At 39.5% G+C, this 20,112-nt stretch overlaps 1 protein-coding gene across 1 annotated transcript in view; it reads right to left on the reverse strand.

Moving 5' to 3' along the window:
• LOC134528228 (D-beta-hydroxybutyrate dehydrogenase, mitochondrial) overlaps window positions 1-19,690 on the reverse strand; it is a 106,985-nt gene extending 87,295 nt beyond the window's left edge. Inside the window, exon 1 of the mRNA XM_063361648.1 lies at window positions 19,524-19,690. The gene's annotated coding sequence lies outside the window, so the exon portion shown is untranslated. The remainder of the gene's footprint in view (window positions 1-19,523) is intronic.
• Between the last annotated feature and the right edge of the window lie 422 nt (window positions 19,691-20,112).

Genomic DNA, 20,112 nt, shown 5'->3' on the forward strand with positions numbered 1-20,112 from the left:
ATTTAAATTAAATTTGCAAAAACTGAAAATAATATTTGAAAATTAAAAAGTATGCAATTTTTCATAAATGTTTTCTTATTACGTTATCACGTAAAATTATCGTCCGTAAACAGACTTTACCCTTTTTTAGTTAGTTTTTTATTGTGTGTGTTAAAAACTTAGAACTCAAAAAAAAAATTCACAACAATATTCTCCGTTTGACAATGTACGATGTGGTTTCAGGGATGTTGTAATTGGTGGATGAATCGCATGTGACTGTACCTGACGGGCAAAACCTTTGTCTCAGCACACGTAGCTGGGTTTCAAGGTGTGAGGTCGAGTCCCCCGTTCACAGGAAGTAAAAAGTTGTTTTCTTGGAATTTATATATAGTTGTCGCCTTATAATCTCATTAATTTGGTAATTTTTCATTCTCTATTATTTTCAAATGTTACTATGAATAATATTTTGGCGAAAAAAAATGATAATTGTAAAAGTTATTAGTTTATTTCGCTAAAGTTTTGTTACGTGTGTATTACGAGAAAAAGTTCGTAATGAGCTAGAGACCTGTAAAATTCGCGGATTCATTTCGCGATAGGATAGAGTCCAAATACTTTTGACATTATTTTGCTTCAGTGATTAGGCCACAGTTATCTGAAGGAATCTGGGCCAATGAAAAATCTTTAACAGAAGAATTAGCGAATCACGATCATTCCAGTCAACAGGTGTTACGAGTCGGTAACCAATCAGCAGATGTAATTTGCACGAGTGCATAGATGATCATGGAGTCTATCCTTTAGGGATTTGAAATCGCGAATTTTACAGATCTCTAGTAATGACTAAACTTAGTAAAATTCAGTTACCTACTTTATAAATATCATATGTCACTGACATGATAGCACATGTTAAAGTTACGAATTAAAAATTAGTTACGGTATGTAAACAAAACAACTACAGAAACACCGAAAGGTATACAACAAAACGTGTTGCTAACCGGTTTTTTTTTGTGCGTAGCGTATAAGGTCCCATCTTTCAGTAACATTTCGGGTTTCTACACGAACTTTCACCCAATCCTGTCCGCATTTTCTATTCTTGATTGCCCACACGCCCTGAGGACGCTTGTCCAGCAACTTCCCCACGAATTAACAACGAACTTTCACCGCCAGCAGCTGCCACGACTTCTCTCCACGTGTCCGTGCAGCGCTGACCATAAGGCCTGGTGCGCTTCAAGAGCTAACCTGCCTCGGTGCAATACCCAGGCGTACAGATGAAAGCGTGCACATGCTAAAGCGCGTTATTACTCAACGCCGGTTCCGACATCCCCCCGACGCGCGCGGGTCGAGGTACACAGTGCCCAATAGGACTGTTCAGTTTAACGCGCGTGTAGAGGCACCTAGTGCCCGGTAGGACTTTTCGGTTTAACGCGCGTGTAGAGGCACCTAGTGCCCAGTAGGACTTTTCAGTTTAACGCGCGTGTAGAGGCACCTAGTGCCCAGTAGGACTTTTCGGTTTAACGCGCGTGTAGAGGCACCTAATGTCCAGTAGGACTGTTCAGTTTAACGCGCGTGTAGAGGCACCTAGTTCCCAGTAGGACTATTCAGTTTAACGCGCGTGTAGAGGCACCTAGTGCCCAGTAGGACTTTTCGGTTTAACGCGCGTGTAGAGGCACCTAGTTCCCGGTAGGACTATTCAGTTTAACGCGCGTGTAGAGGCACCTAGTGCCCAGTAGGACTTTTCGGTTTAACGCGCGTGTAGAGGCACCTAATGTCCAGTAGGACTGTTCAGTTTAACGCGCGTGTAGAGGCACCTAGTTCCCGGTAGGACTATTCAGTTTAACGCGCGTGTAGAGGCACCTAGTGCCCAGTAGGACTTTTCAGTTTAACGCGCGTGTAGAGGCACCTAGTGCCCAGTAGGACTTTTCGGTTTAACGCGCGTGTAGAGGCACCTAATGTCCAGTAGGACTGTTCAGTTTAACGCGCGCTTTCGTGGATGATGTACCTTCAACCGTGGATGAGGCAGGTCATATCGGTTTACTCATTTTGAAGTTGGTAAGAGACCAATAATTTGGAATTTGGAATTTGGAATTGTCGGAGCTCAGGAAGAGGTGGTTGAGATATTTGGAAGTGAAGACTCCATGAAAAAGATAAAATTAAAAGAAAAAAAGGTAAGTAGTGCCAATTTAATTTAAAGGTTCGTTTTTAATACATAATTTTAATTTTTCATTTAATATTTCTTTAATCACATTTGAATAACGCAATTGTTATGTACGTGTGTAACCGTGTACGTAGGTATGTAAATATATAACTTGTCACCTAGTTTCATACTTACATAGATTCAAATTATTGGATCTTGCCGCGGTATTTTACCACCGTTCAAAAAGTAATCTGCTAATTTATCCCGCACTGTCTTAGCTGACATACTGCCCCCGATGAAAATTCCTATTAATGCTTCTTAATGGTGTTTCATATAGCATGTGTTCATAATTATGACTGTTCCGCAATAATACCGTACGTCAATCTCTCTCTTAAAACAGGATGGACCCAGTATGGTTTTTGTCTCTGGAGTTTTAATTTATAACGACGATAGAGATACCAAACACATGCGAACTTTTCGTCTTCCATCGTAAAACTACTGGGTAAACGCGAGACCTGATACTTCAACGTACGTAATGTGCCAGTCTCCAACACGCATTAATAACGCTCCATATGTAGGTACTAGGCCTAAGTTCACCTCCCTTCGGTTGTGGAAGAAGGAGGGGGGAGGGAAAAATGTTTTCAGTGGTAAACATGGAAAATTTTAAATAACACTTTTTTACGCTGAAAAAAAATGTCTGTCAGACTGGGTCTCCATAGTGGGCTCTAAACCACGCGTAATAGGTAGAGACCTGTAAAATTCGCGGATTCATTTCGCGATAGGATAAAGTCCAAATACTTTTGACATTATTTTGCTTCAGTGATTGGGCCACAGTTTATCTGTAGGACTCTGGGCCAATGAAAAATCTTTAACAGAAGAATTAGGGAATCACGATCATTCCAGTCAACAGGTGTTACGAGTCGGTAACCAATCAGCAGATGTAATTTCCACGAGTGCATTGAGGATTTTGGAGTCTATCCTTTAGGGATTTTAAATCGCGAATTTTACAGGTCTCTAGTGATAGGATTTGATAAAGTATGTCTAGAGACCGGAAAAATTCGCGGATTTATTTCACGATATGTTAGAATTCAAACAACTGTATCTTTATATTGCTTCTGTAATTGGCTCACAGTTTATCTGGAGGACTTTGAGCCAATGGGAAACCTTCAACAAAAAAAAAAGTATCGAATCGCAAGCGTCCCAGTTGACAGGTCTAACGAGTTAATAGCTAATGAGCAGGTGGCATTTGCCTGAGTGTGTAGGGGATTGTGGAGTCTATCCTAGAGGTCATCGAAAGCGCGAATTTTTCCAGTCTCTAAGTATGTCTCATGCAGGCCTACCTTGTAACAAATTTGACATTTCTCAAGAGTAGTGTCACTGGTATTCATTTCAAAACTGTCACTTGCAAAGCATCACACGATGTTTGTTACGAACACTGACAAACTCATAAAATTGTACAAACACTATTGGCAGAACATCAGTGGCAGAAGGATACGTACACAATTTGTAATAGACAGAAAAAAATTACAAAATTTCATTTGGGAACCATTTGCCAAGAAATGGTTAGTAATACTACAAGATATATATTGTAACGTTTTACTACACATGACTAGGGACACCTGTATTTCGCGAATACATTTCGGGTCAAGGTATTTCACAAAATACTGTAGCTTTTCTCCTGTGGTTATTGGCTGAGGTCGGTGAGAGGTGTCGTCCCGCTCTTGACGGGGCCAATGAGAATGTGGTCACCGTACTGCTGCACCCTCACAATTTGCCATGACTCTTAGAAAAATCTACAGTGTTTTGTGAAATACCTTGACATGAAATGAAATCGCGAAATACAGGTGTCCCTACACATGACTATGGTTATTTTTGGATGTATGAAATACGTTTTTTGTAGATAATACTGAATATATCTTACGAAAATTGGTGTATTGTTTTTAAAATATAATGATATTTCATTCAATTATAAATTTTTTCAACCACGGAAAAGATAATCGAATATTCAACTATTTGACTTCATTTTGTTTTATTATGCTTATTATACGCGCAGTAAATACTGGCAAGCTATTCAAGGGGCGGTTTACGAATAACTTTTAACTATGTATTGGAGGAACTGGGATAGCACAAAGCATAAATAAATGCCCGGAAAATAATCCGAACCCAGTATAAGTGCGAACACTATTTTGTAGTGATACAGTTGTTTTCATGTAAATGTTAAAATTAAAAAAAAATCTGCAATTTTACATTTATATTTCTGTTCCATTTACAATTTAAAAAAATACATTGGACATTAGCAGTCTCGATTTTAATGTGAACTGCGGCAAACCTTGCATAAAAAAAAACCAGTGATAACATTAATCGTCTTAGTTTTCAGTTGGCCCAGTGGTATCATTGAATATATATATAATTATTATAGATATTCAATGGTGGTATTTTTCGGGGTGTTTTTTTTTTTTTTCAAGCTATAAATCTGTTGATTATTTCAAGTCACTCCTAGATTTTCCCGACCAGTAAACGGTATATCATCTTTACGCGTCGACAACGGTTAGATCACTACCCAGGTCCTCAAACAAATGCTTCAACAGTCTTTGCCGGTGATGGGGCTTTAGGTCGACCAAGGAAAAAAAAATCACAAGACTCAACTCGGCTGGTGAAGCCTTGCTGAATACGACGTAGCGGGACGTCAGGCACTCGCCTTTACGCTGTGTTATCCGTCCGAGGAGTAAACTATTTCCAGACAGCTGAGCGGACGTTTACAAAGAGATAGTTTCCTGCTGAGACAGCGGCGCTATCCGCTGGCGCAAGGTTGACGTGACGACACACGTAATGGACAGCTCGCGTTCAAACTTGACTTGCGGAATACCACGACAAAGGTTTCCTTTGCGCTCATTGCGTGCCTTTCCGCCGTGTCTCGATATCGACAACTATGACGTCGAGCACGCTAAACTGTTATAAGCACGGCAGTACTATGTAATTATTGTAGGAAACGAATGACCATAAATTTTAGTGGTCATGAATTTCACAAGAAGTGTTTAAAATGACTAAATAACACATTTCATTTCAATACAAAATGCAAATTATTTCAAATTATTCTTATGTAATCTAAAACAACCGGAAAAACTTTTCTGATGCGATATATATTTTCTAAGTTAATAATAAATACGTAATATTGGCTAAACATTCAAACCTAACATGTACACACAGACAATCTGGTAAATTCATAAGTTATTTCCCTTTGAAAAGTAGGCTAAAATTATACTTTCTAGTTACATATGGAGAGAAAAAACTTAACTACTTTTACTGGCTCGCTGCACTATTATATAACTAGGCGAATACGAGGCATTCTATAACTCCTTTCACGTTGCTTTAACCTGTTGCAATTTTTCCAATCGACGGTCACGATTAGAGCACTGTTAGAAAGCACCTCGAATAAACGAACAGTTCTTCGTAATTCTAGATAACTAGGTATTCGTAGATAACACGGCCAAGTCTATTGCGAGATATGTGTTCCGTTGCGAACAGGGTAAGCAGACACGAAGAAAAAGTGTTTTTTTTTTTGCGATCTTAATATTTTTTTAAATATTTTTTTTTATTACTCCCTGATGGTTTTTATCAGTTTATGTTCAATTTTTTTTAAAAAAAAATCCAGAAACCGTAAATTTATGAAGAACCAAGGATAGTTTATTACAGGTCTTCTTTTTTTTTTTAAAATTAAGGTGGAAATCTTTAAATATGCGTGAATGCACCATCCAGAATGTTCGGAAACTCCTTGGCCGAAACTTCAGTGGGTGGCAGAGAATGCCAAAACAAGCGAATATAAAGTCTGCCACGCTGTCGCTGTTCGTCAAATGTGTAATCGCAGCTCCGTACTTGCCCAACCGTCAACACTGGCGCTAATAGCCCGGAGCCCAAACACGGACACACGCCACCACAAACAAACCACTTTGCTGCGCTGTACACGAAACTGCCGGTTGCCACACGAGCGCGCCTCGCTCGTCGCCTGCGCCCCGCGGTCAGTCTGGACGGGGTCGCTACCACAACGCCGAAATACCATAACGCCGAATGTCAAAATTGAACACAACGCCGACAGCTAGAAAACTGCTGTGTACCACAACGCCGAAATAACAACTGAATGAATGTGTGTGTGTGTGTGTGTGTGTTTCTTAAATGTACCTTAACGCCGAAATACCACAATCAAACCTAACATTACCTAACCTAACCTAACCTAGCGTAATATAACCTAACCTAACTTAACCTAGCCTACCCTAGCCTAACATAACCTAGCTTAACCTAACCTAGTCCAACCTAACCTAGTCCAACCTAACCTAGTCTAACCTAACCTAACCTTTGTGGCAGTCCTGCAATGACATTTTTCGGCGTTAGTGTACTTCGGCGTTGTGGTAATTCGGCGTTGTGGTACACAGCAGTTTTCTAGCTGTCGGCGTTGTGGTCAATTTGGCATTTCGGCGTTGTGGTATTTCGGCGTTGAGGTGCGTCCCCGTCTGGACGTGCGTCCTCCTAGGTCCGTTCTGACGACGGCACGGACACGGATCTCACGGAACAAGAGTCCCCACAACGGCACGCAGACGGAGGCGGACCCGTGCGGATAAGCTCGGGCAAAGCTGAGCTCTTCCGTTTACGTTGCTCCGTGCGACCAACAGAAGCAGGGTTTTTGACTGCCTCGTCAGGGGTGTATGTGTGTTAGTGAGGCGGGATGATAAGCGCGACGCTCGCTGGTGCTTCTAGCACGGTGCAGTCTCTAAGCGCAAGGCTCTGAACAGGCGCGCAGTCTTCTCGTCGTCACAGGATAACTGTGAAGTTTTGAGCGGTAACCACAACATCACATGGCAAGAGAAATGAAGGTAAAGGTACAATGCAAGTCCCTTGAGTGCTTTCAAGAAACTGTACCGGTTGTTTTACGCCTAAAAATTACTCTGAAAACACGCGTTTTAGCCATTTTAACGCTTCTGAAAATACAGTCTAAAAACTTAATCCGAATTCAGAAGTACTTTTCGGCCCTCAGCGAACTCTTAAATGCTTTTCGTAAACAGACCCCGCGCGGATATTTTGAGTAATTTTTAAATCGCGTTGTTTTTCCTGAAGCTCTGCACACCGTATGTGTGCTCAAGTAGGCGGGAGCCCTTAATGTTCTAAATACGTTAAAATATGTTTTAAAGTACAAGAATATCTCGTGTTCTATTATTACTTTGTGAATTATTTTGATTAAATATGTAAATTATGCTCGTGCTATGCTCTCGAAGCATAATATATATTTTTTTAAATTAATTAATATTTCGTAACCTCGAAATGCAATGTCACTGATTGCCATTTGTTACGTTTCCTTGCATTGTGGAAGCAGCAGACGTGGTAGTACGACAGTGTTCCGGGATATCCGTCTCCATTTACGTAATCAGTTTCCGTTTCAGTGCCATTGTATAACTAGCCTAAGCCACTCGAGTTGCGTCTAGGTTGGCGCGAAATTCAAATCTGCGCGCTACTCTTGGTACCTCTTAACTTCTCGGAGTATCATTCCCGGGCATTTGTTCCTTGACCAAAAAATAAACGCTTGTACTGGCATTCTCTGTCGACCCGTTAAGTTCGCGCCCAGACATTTTTCGAACATCCTGTACACATCCTCCTTCCGGCGCTGAGGAGGGGCGTACGTCTGTAGAGACGAAGACAACGCCCATAGGTTGGGTCGTACGTTGCTGAGGGACGAGGGAGCGGTAAAGAGGGGGGAGGCATCCACCGAACACTCCGATATACACAAGCTGTATGGGCTATCCCCGTCGCGTCGTGCGCTCCACCTAGAGAAACAACTTTTACGTCCACAATTTAACAAGTTTGTATCGACAGACGACATACAGAGTGAGTCTCTTAATTCTACAGACGAACTTCAACTGCAGCTTCACCATGTCAAAATAAGTTGAAAACATCTCACGACTCACGGTCTAAAGTGCCTTCCAAGGCTGGTTTATACGTATTTGAAGTTAGAGCTGAACCACATTTAATAATAATTTAATGATAATTTAAGATAGTATTTAAGTATTTAAGACAGAACGCTAAGCGTTCGGATAGAGTTTAGTTGAACAAATTTCTACAACACAAAACATTTTGGTTTTTCCAAATATTTTTTTGACGTGTTTCTGCCCCCAAATATTTCAAAGAACTCATTTTACGAGTGGTTATAGAACATCGTTCAATTAAACATAATCTGGACCTTAAATACTTTCTCTATTATTAACATATTTTCAATAAACAACCCCAACGGCTCGGAAGCACGTTTTAGACCATAAGGGCAGGTTTTACGACCTCCCGTTAAATCTGAAGGATAGCCAACCGACAGCTAAGCTAACCTCCGGTTGAAAAACTAATGGTGTTTTACGACCCGTATTTAGCCGTAGGTGGGCTAACCGAAACCTGACGAAGCACGTGGTGTTATTTATTGGGTATGTTGGTAATAAAATGAACTAGAATTTGGTTAAATTTATTTTTTAAGTGTTGCAAGACATCTCTCTCCTGTAGTCTAGCAGTCAGCTGTTTGAATTTAGTTTTTTGTGTGATATTGTGAATTCTGAATCGTAATTATGACGGCTGCAAAAAATAAAATATGTCGTGAACTTTACCAGGCAACAGAATTACATAAAATGGAACAAAATAACTACTCTGACATTTTAATTTTTTTTTTCATTCCGCATAACCGTGTGCGTTTTCTTGTTTTCAGCGATACTCTTGTATTTCAAAACACAATTTATTTTAGGTCATGATAGGTTAATTTAAGGCATAGAAAACGGAAATACCTCTCTACACACAAGAATTATATAGAGAAAATAGGTTTCCGCTAAAGAACTGTTTTTTTTTCTTCATATTGTTTATTTAATATTACATTCATGTAGACCTTACCACGTAAAACTACATGGCGATTTTCATTTCACTTATGTGGGTTTTATTAATGTGCCGTTTTCATTTCAATGATATCATGCACATATGTTACTTGCAATAGTAGGAAAGTAGTATAAATTTGTAAGATAGGGAGGGGGAAAATAGATATCCTTTATTTTCACATTAAATTGCAATCGGGCGAAATTGACCCATGTCTGGAGTCGCGTGAAGTACATTTAAATTCCGGATAGGGTTACTTTATTACGAATAAATGTTTATATATATATATATATTCTAACTACAAGTTCTTTACAAGCTTTTCCTCACGAAAACAAAATTTTTATTGTTTTGAATGTTACTCGTTTGCAATTTTTAAATGCAGTGAATTAACACATGTTTTTAAGCCATCACGTGTACGTTAACTATGTATAATTTTTTATTTCCTCAGTGATTAATTTAAAACAAATATAATTTACAACTCAGCGGTAGGTCTATCTGCATTCTACATCACATCACGTAATTTATAACCAAACTTCGATGAAAAGAAAGAAGCATCTTGTGTGCAGTATTAAATTAATTAATCGAATCCTGCATTAAACTCCATTGGAAATTCCCAAATAGTCATCTTCACTATCACTGTCAACTGCTAACCTCGTCGGATATCTAGCCATTTTTTTTTTCCGATAAGTTACTCGTTAGCCTCAGGTTAAGCAGCTAGCCCTCAGTTCACCCACAGTTAACTTTAACCGGAAGAATATCTCAGATTCAGGCGTTAACCGAGAATTGTAGCCCTAAGTTTATCCAAAGGTCGTAAAACCGGCCCAAAATCGTATAGAAGTTTGCAACTTATTTTGTCGATATGAACATGCAGCTGAAGTTTGACAGTTGAATTCAGACTCAGGCTATATTAATAGTAACTACCAAGGGCATATAGAGTGGAGAAAGGTAAGGGGGGAGGCATGCGTCCATTTTATAACTAGGAAAAAATTTCAAACAAAGAACAAGATAATCTAGTTAGAAAAAAAATTATCCTCACAAAATATTACTCAAAAAATCATTTTTAATAAATTATGATTTTCCTTTTATTGTATGGCACCGTGGAGCCTTATCGCCGTCAATAGGTTGGATTCTAAAAAAAAAAAAAAAAAGAGCTACGTCCTTCCTAATTACAAAAAAAAATAACCCTCGTTTTGTTTTGAGTTGGATACGCCTTTCGCATCTACATATTGGCTCATATGGTTGAGAATAAGTCCGTGGAAATGATGGTGTTTTGCGTGACGATTCGGTATTCCTTGTTGCAGCCATCTTCAGGACAATCGACGAAACAGCGTGCTGAAACGTTGGGCGAAGCCGCCGTTTTCCCTGACACGACCAGGGGCGGAAATCTGCAGGATTCGCAAGGCGGGCCCGCAGAAATCTGCTCGGCCCGACAGTTCTGCACGAGGGGTCAACTGACATAAAGTCATCTGTGGATGCCGCGCTCGTATGCTGTGCAGTGTCAATATTTTGGCCTATATGCATGCGATAAGAAGAAAAAATTTAAAACATACAGGAAACATAGTTTTTTGTTGTTTACGTTTATCAACCCCGTTTCACAGTCACGAATTTGAAAGCAAGAGTGAGGGGCTTCTTAATTTAGAGGGGCCCTCCCTGCCCCCCCTCCCTCCCAACCCCAGCCAAATCGGATTATGGGCGTGGCCTAAACCCAGAAACTAAGAAGTAGTCACGTAATATACGATCTAAATATATCATCAGGTAAAATTTCATATTGAAAAGTGATTTTCGGGTGAAATAAAAACTCTAAAGACCCTGTCACACAGTCAAATTTTTGTCGCCAACTGCATTTGACAATAAGGTTGTAGGGGTAATATTGGACGTAAAATAGCCTCCGATTTCTCCCATTAAAATAAAGTTGGCCAGATAACCTCAAATATGTTTTAAATCACGTCACACCATCAAAGTAAATTTTTGGTTTTAGCTATCCAAAACTTTTCAATTTTAATCTAATTTCGAAATTAAATAATATATCAAAGAGCTGGATGAAACTTTTGAACGTGTTATGATATTTTTTTTTAATCATTTATAAATTAAACTCACTTTTATTCTCGTTACATAATAAAATTAAGGTTCAGTGACTTTTTCAAGTTATAGACACATAATTTCCTTTTTAAATATACACTTGTTTTGGATACGACATTCATATTAACGATACATTAGTTATTTCTTCTTTATAACCTCTTTCTCGCCCATGTGTTCCTCGTCATTTTAAAGATTCATTGAGACGGAAATGGACACCATTCCCGTGTTCGCTGGCCACGATTCTGATTGGCTGATTCTGTCCAACAAACTTTTTTTTATAATCTGTACTATACGCAAAATGTTTGACGGAAACTAAAGTCATCCAACTTGTCAAAACAAAATTCTGGGTAGGCTGTATTTTGGACTACAGACGCCAGGAATTTGTTCCGTGAATTTCCTTCGCGCTGAACGGGAGTGTTGTGTATGAAATAAAATAAAAAAAAAATGGTTGTCTGTAAAGTCGGTTTACGGACGATAGTTTACGTGACATCGTCATAACAAAACATTAATGAAATGATTGCATACTTTTATGAATAAAATTGATTCATTTTTATTCAATTATCACTATTTTGTATGGATACAAAGGAGTGAAATGAAATCTACAATTTACTTAATTGATAAATTTACTTTCATTTGCACTCATTGATTCAAATATGTTTATTACTTTAACGAACAGATTATTTTAACTATAACTTTTATACATGTTTGCTATTTAACTTTTTCCAATCTGTGTTATTCTGTTAAGGATAGGACAATGATAGAAAAAGTAGGAAACGAATGGGAGTGTTTCAAGTTTAATGTGCCTCGAAAAAGTCAAATCGATGGTTGTTCTAATCGAGTGGAGGAGAGATAGATGCGCCGCAAGCGTACAATGAGCGTAACGGGACAAAGCGTAACGGGACAATGTGCGTAACGGGAGAATGAGTCATCCTTTTCCGTGCGTGCAGCTGGCGTTCATCGATTTATTAGACGTCACGTCAAAATGTAAACAAATTGATGTTGCTTTATTTTTTGACGCAAATTCGATGAACGTCTTTACTTAACGGTCGGGCGGCTACGCCAGAAAAATTGCAACACCAAACCGCGACAAACTCGGCCCATCGTTCACAACCACCGGCTCAGCTGATTCCATATCAACATGACAATCATCAGAGAACACATCCACGTCGATCACCAAAACAGTTTTCTGCATTCCCCGTCGCTTCTCGCGAGGCGGACGGCTGAGGCTCGCTCGAGCGCTAATTTCGCGCCTCGTTCGGGAGCTCGTTTTGCCCCACTGGCTCATTTCTCTCGGCTACGTTTTGCCTCGTTCGCTACCTACGACACTCCTCTGCATTGCTTCTGCTCGGGCGATTTCTCTTTTCTTTATTTTCTCCAACATAAACAGTTTTCGCTTAGGCATTTTGCGATTAATGGCTCCAAAAAAACAAAGTTATTAATTTTATAGTTATTCCACTCAACTATAACCACTTAGTGCCTACTCACGACCAAATTAAAGTATAAATAACGCAAATCTGCGTACCACTGTCGTAGGTACAGCTCTCACTGACTTCAGTTCGACGATCCCAACCAACGCTCATTACGTCTTAAATGCAATTGTTAGTCAGGTGAGTCATGCCGTAGAGACCAAGAACAAAGTCTGCTCACATAAGATATATTTACTTCAACTCTGTAGCTTTCATAGTTTACGAGTTTTAAGCGGTGTCGAAAACCTCAGCCGAAGTGACACCCAACCCGAGATTACAGACATTCATATTCCTGTCGGAAATTCATGTCAAGACATGGTTGCGCTATAGACGTTTTCGGCAACGTCATGATCCTTCAACATTATTTGACAAAACATATTAGAAGGTGTTGGAAGTGAAAGTCTGACAGCGTGACAGGGCCTTGATTTCCGGTGCTGCGTAACGCAAGTTAGCCTCTAAGAACATCCAGCCAAGAGCAGACAGTAAATTTGTAAAAGTAGATAGAGTAGTTTTATAGATAAACCCATTTACCTTTTTTTTTATGTCTAACATCTTAGCTCTCGGTATAGGTATTTGGTAGGAGTAATTTCGTGAATGGAACGGAAGTCGCATGGAACGTAAATGTGTAACCGCGGTGCTGCCATCTGTGGCGGATGGCACGAACCAAAGTTCACAAAGCCAAAGGTAAACTTTAAAGTATTAACTGTTTAATGTATTTTATCAAGAAAAAAAATCATAGCCGAAAACCAGTTCGAAGTCCAGGGTTTAGTATTTTTTTTTTTCAAATATATATATATATATATTTTTTTTTGCTTTTATCGGAGCCATTCTCTCAGGAAAACGAATGATTTAATAGTCGATGGTGGGTGCGGACACTACATGTGATTCGCATCAAGAAATGTAGTTGAAAACTAAATTTCTGTGCATTTATCACGCTCGGCATTATTTTAAAGAATTGTACTTTTATTTAATTCTAATTTAAATTTCGTATTATAAGTGTATTTGCAACATGAGAACAAATAAGTTTGCTAGTTACCCAGGTTAGATGTTACACATCTCTGCCGAGTATGTACTCAAAGTCTCGTTCTTTTTTTTTTAATAAAACCCACCGGCTCACGCAACGTCCGCCAGGTTTTCCACTTACGATTAATCCGGGTCAGACACCGCCGAGAATCGAACCCGGATCGCTTAGATTGGGGGGGGGGGGGGCCCTTGTAGTAGACTGATTACTTAACATACGTGGTGAGAAATAATATCTACCACCCAAAACTTTTAAAATTGGATTACAATATTCCTTCAAACAGTTCGCACCGTAGCCCTGCTTAACTGAAGGTGCAGGGCCTACGTATTGTGTGCCTGAAGCGCGGACAAAGCGAGCGTTTGTAACGAGCGCTGGAAACGTTTTTTCACGCTGGATATGCCCGTTGGGCAAACAGCAAAGAGCCGGATGTAAGTGCTTGCCATTGAGTCGAGTTAGTACTAGGAGCATTGTTGTTTGGAAAGCTGGCCGCCGTCGTAAATAACATCCCACCTGTCTGTTTGCGCAGCACCAACACGAGTTTACAAGCTTCGCGCGGCAAGAAGCAGCAACAAATACACTTAGTTTTAGCTTTGAATATATATACTGTATAGAAGTCGCCAGCCCAGGTTAAAATTTCTAATACGGTTTGAGGTAGTTGGTTAATTCACCGCCGCAATCGCCACCATCTCTAGGGCATCGACTTGTGGTGGTCCCTAGCGGACAAGTGTCGAACTCTTCAAACACCCCTTCCCCCTCCCGTTGAACGACCTTGAGCTGCAGTGAATGATAGATGGGGGGTGCGGGGAATGACAGCGGGCGACAGTGCTGCGCTCTAACGTGTAAATAACAACCTAAGACGATACAGGGCGTTACGACAGCGCCCTGCAGCGGTGAAGTTCCCAAGCTGCTCATCATACGCTTCTGAAAAACGTAGAGTAAATCCTATCCACTCGCGACTTCTATACAGTATATATATATTCAGAGGTTTTAGTTAGGTTAGGAGAATAAAATAAAACCATACGGTTAGGTATACACGTCCTACATGTTTGTTAGGAAAAAAAGAGGACTATTCTGTCAGAGGTGTAATTGTGTTGGTGAGGTTGGATGATAAGTGCGACGCTCACTGGTGCTTCTAAGTGCGACATCGCCTCTAAGTGCAAGACTGTGAACTAAAGATAACCATTAACGTTAGGCCCATATAGCGGAGAAATTAAGAGAAAGGTGTAATGTAGATATTTTGGGTGCTTTCGAGACTCTCTACCGGGAGTTTCATGCTGAAAAATAGTTCTGGAAACATACTTTTTAGCTATTTTCGCGCTCCTAAAAATAAAGTTAAAAAACGAAATCCTGAAACAGAACTACTTATCCACCCTCAAGGTATCCTTAAATGCTTTTCTTGAACAGCTCCACTCGGATATTTTGAGAAAATTTCAAATCCCGTAGTTTTTTTCGGAATCTCTGCACACTGCATTTGCAGGTTTCGCTCTCACAGAACATGTTTTTTATTTTATTTTCTTGTCGTTACTGTTATTAAGGACTATTCTGTAAGCTTTTTACGATAGCTCTTTTACATATGTTGCTCGGTTACATATTTTGCTCCAAATATTTCCTAAATTTTAATTTACTGTGTGTAAAATGTCACATAAGTTATAACTATAATGTCACGAAAATGATTATAACTCCAATATCACGTAAGTGATTATAACCATGAAACCTCGCGTGACTTTTTACCGCTATTTTATAATCCTAATTAAATATCTGAAGACGAAATTTTTGACGAAACATGAAATGCAAAAGAGAGCTAGCGTGATAAATTTATATGAACAGTCTGTAAATAGCATGTAATGAGATTAAAATGGAATGATCAGAATGTCCTGTCAGAATAAACCTAAAATTCACGTGGAAAAACAAAATAAAGAGTGAGTTTACAATACACTGGACGTGAACTCATAAGAAATCACCCTGGAGTATTTAGAAAAAAATCAAACGCTCACAATTTTGTCAGGTCCACATCAAAACGTGCATTTTTACAACTAATCCCAAAACACTGAAGTCGGAATACGGCGTGCGTCGTAGTTATATGGAACTGCAAATAACAATTCGTTTATTTCAGGTGCATTCTTCGTTGGAACACCGTCAACTATCTCGAAACGGAGCCGAAGATGCTATCGGAAACACGAAAATAAGTTAATACTTTGATTTGTTTGCAATTTTCAGTACTTATTGCTTATTTTTTTGGGCAGTTGATTAAGTATTTGTACATTTATATCGGTTTATTGTTGTATTTTTTCTAAATTGTAAAATTCCTGATATTTAACGTATTTATTTACTATTTGATTACGTCGTGTGTGAATAGAATGCTGGCCACTAATGGCAAAAAGTCGTTGACTATCACTCAAAAAAATATTAATTTGTTTGACACTAAAGTATTAAAAAAAATTAATATGACACTAGCGATTGATACTTTGTAGTTAGGTGGTTATCTATGAAGAAATATTCAGTCGAATATTTAGAGATGCATAATGAGCGAATCGATTAGATGTATCAGCGAAGAAAACGGATGCTCACGTCAACGTCACATTCCAATTTTCAAAAAAAAAAAAAATGTGGTGAAACATGAGTACCATGTATGAAGTGAATCTACGATGGTTCCCTATGGGCTATGGCTTTCTGCATTAACATATTCTAGGCCGATATTCCAAGAGAGAAAAAAATAGGGTTCAGGTATTACGTATGCTACACCTGTTCCCTAACCGTATTCCTAGTGCACGATAGGACACGGCCAGGCCCTTATTTTTTTTAACGGATTTCGGTGTCGTATCCGTGACCTCTCTGTTGCTCAAATTCCGCGCATGTGCAGAGCTCACTTTTTTTTTGGTGTTTCGTCCAGATGGAGGACCCGCGTTTTTGGCGCCATTAACTCGTATAAATATTCAATTTCGTAAAAATCGGGAACATATTGGTGTGCCAAATGAAACTTAATGGTAGCGAAACTATCCTGGAATACATTTTGCACAATATAATTGTCATAACAAGAAATAACCGAAACTTAAAAAGTAAGTACGTGAGAAAATTAAAAAGGCGGTTTTATATTTGTGCGACGGTGCTGCTATCTCTAGTATTTTTGCCGCAACAATAGTATCGACGGTTGTGAAACGTCCGCAAGAATGCGTTAGAACCAGTTTCTAGCCTCGGCAGGGCATCCTTTATTAAAGCAGCTGCCGATCTGTTCCCTTGCTGGGATCAGGGAGTCCACAGTTAGTAGGTACTTTCATACTAGATCTAGTACTTTTATAAGTTTTTTAGTGGTCTAGTGCATTTACGCTCGGATCTAGTACTTTTTTCTTTAATATAATAATATTACAATAACTCCAATATGTTTTATTATTAAGCGTAATTATTTTAAAAAACTACGGAATGTATGTGTGTGTGGTGTGATATTTAAGTTAGAGCATTGCAATTTTATTATAACTTCCTAAATTGTTAAAACCATAACAAATTATAATTTAGTACTTTTTTTTTTTCAAATCTAGTACTTTTTTCCCGCCCAAGTTGGTACGAAATATATTTTCCTTGTGGGCACCCTGGCTGAGATACGGTTTGGAGACGTTCTGGAATACGGCCCGCGAGTAACGTTACGGTTTTATGCCAACAAGGTAGTGCTAATTCGCTACCTTACCCCGAACGTCTTGGAATACCGCCCATAGACTACTCGCGGTACTGTTATACTTCAGAGGGAAAGATTTCATCGCGAGGAAATTCGGAAATTTTAGTTCCGTTTCGGTGAGGTGCAACTTCGGGAACAAAACCTCTCACGAAACAGTGCCATCTGTTAGTCGAGCCGAAACGTGTTCTCAACCCTCTGCTTGCAATTTTATTTTATCTGGTTTGTGTCAGCAGACTTCTGCGACTGCATTCGCTTCAATACTAAGTTTCCACATTGTCGCCTGTGACTGCGCTTAACAATAAATCTTTTTTTTTTTTTTTTCGCTAAACATGTACTTCTTATCTTCTTATCTCCGGTGGTGCCTCATCACAGCCAACAGCGACGTGACTCTTGAAGGTCTCTATAAATAAGACGCCGGAATGTTTGAACAGATCACTAAATGACGCCAAAGGCTAGTTGACGATGCCCTACAGTCGTAAACCATTGCACTCGTATATACCTTTGAATATATATACAGTATAGAAGTCGCCAGCCCAGGTTAAAATTTCTAATACGGTTTTGAGGTAGTTGGTTAATTCACCGCCGCAGTCGCCACCATCTCTAGGGCATCGACTTGTGGTGGTCCCTAGCGGACAAGTGTCGAACTCTTCAAACACCCCTTCCCCCCTCCCGTTGAACGACCTTGAGCTGCAGTGAATGATGGATGAGGGGTGCGGGGAATGACAGCCGGCGACAGCGCTGCGCTCTAACGTGTAAATAACAACTAAGACGATACAGGGCGTTACGGCAGCGCACTGCAGCGGTGAAGTTCCCAAGCTGCTCATCATACGCTTCTGAAAAACGTAGAGTAAATCCTATCCACTCGCGACTTCTATACAGTATATATATTCAAAGTATATACACAGTCACGCACTGTTATAAATCACATATAATTTACGGACTTTTCAAGGAAGATTTCACCTCAAATAAACGAAGAGTTCTTCCTAACTGGATCTTCGCAGAAACTACGCCGTATTTCGACCAAAGAGTTCTGGTTTTCGTTATGAACATATGTAGTAAACACGCAAGTGGAAGAAATAACAGTGTTTCTGCAGGAGTCTAAACAAGTTTTTGAATGCTTTGCTTCTACAACAAGAGCATTCTTGTGGATTCCGGTTTAAAGTAATTTGACTTTAAAAAAATATAAATGTACGATGATGTTGATATGTTTAAGAAGATCCCTGGATAATTTGTAACCAGCATTCTTCGCAAATTAAAGGAAAATTTTTAATAGTGTATTTTAAGGACAGGGTTAATTCTTACTGTTAATTATTAAGTACTACACTGTAAACAATCCTCCTCCATCCTCCAATTCCCGTGGGTGAAATAAATTTTCTATTTGAAGAGTTCTGCCAAGGGCGAATTTAAATTATTTACAACATAATGCATTCTATCTAGTTGAACACTTATCAATCCCCTTTCAAAAAAAATCCTGCCAGATTTAATAGCAACACTGCGGCTGGTTGGCGCAGACCCAATCAAGTTTTAAAATGTTAAAAAAAAAAAAAAAAAAAAAAACACAGGTGTTAATAAGTTCAATAAAAATTTAAAAAAAGAGGGGGGGTTCGGACAGTTATTATATCCTTCTCAACATGCATCGCTGCCTTTGAGGTTTGTTGTAAACAGCTCACTTCGCATCACACAAAATAACACGCTGCCTTCATTGTGAATCTAGGATTTTTTTGACAACGTCTAATAAATCGATGAACGCCGGCTGCACGCACGAAAAAGTGTCCCGCAACGCACAGTGTCCCGTTACGCTGTGTCCCGTTACGCTCACTGTACGCTTACGCCGTATCTATCTAGCTTCCACTTGATTGGAACAACCATCGATTTGACTTTTTCGAGGCACATTAAACTTGAAACACTCCCATTCGTTTCCTCCTTTTCCTATCATCGTCCTATCCTTAACAGAATAACACAGATTGGAAGAAGTTAAATAGCAAACATGTACAAAAGTTATAGTTAAAATAATCTCTTCGTTAAAGTAATAAACATATTTGAATTAATGAGTGCAAATAAAAGTAAATTTATCTATTAAATTGTAGATTTCATTTCACTCCTTCTTTGCATCCATACAAAATAGTGATAATTCAATTAAAATTATTCAATTTTATTCATAAAAATATGCAATCATTCCATCAATGTTTTATTATGACGTCACGTTAAACTATCGTCTGTAAACCGGCTTTACAGACAACGAATTTTTTTCCCCCTTCAAAACTCCGCTGACGGGGACGTATCCCTGGAGCTCACCTGGACGAGATTGGAGAATCAACCCGACGACTCTGCGGTGAGCAGGGTGTACACACACAACACAGATCACTCGCCGCTCGACAACACACCTGACAACGTTGTCGCCCGAGAGGACAGAACGCACGCAACCCCGAAACCGTCTGAAGACGCCGCGGCAACTGAAATCTGAATCCCAACGGCCACTAGCCGCGGCGGGAGGGTCACCCCTACCCCCCCTCCCCCGCACGGGCAAAGAAGGTAGGAGAAGGGCGCCTCCGTGGAGGGGAAGTTGAACCAGGAGAATGGAATGAGGGGAGCGCGCGTGCTTCAGGACAAAAACATCGCACAGGAGTGAAGAGAGAAACGTACGGTACTTTATTTTTTCAAGAGGCGACTGGCGGCCAACGCTTTGGAAGCACATAGAGCAATGATGACGTAGACAGCTTCTTGTCTCCTGCCCGTTTAAATCTCATAGAACTTTCAAACTCTCTTGGTTTAAAAATTCGTTTGTTTACATTACTATGTTTCAATGCAGTTTTTATGAACTGTCAACAGGTTTGAATTTTTTTTTTGCATCCAGTAGATAATATTTGTGAGTACACTCTGTATG

Source organism: Bacillus rossius, chromosome 1 (genome assembly GCF_032445375.1).
Source record: "Bacillus rossius redtenbacheri isolate Brsri chromosome 1, Brsri_v3, whole genome shotgun sequence".
Lineage (NCBI taxonomy): Eukaryota > Metazoa > Arthropoda > Insecta > Phasmatodea > Bacillidae > Bacillus > Bacillus rossius.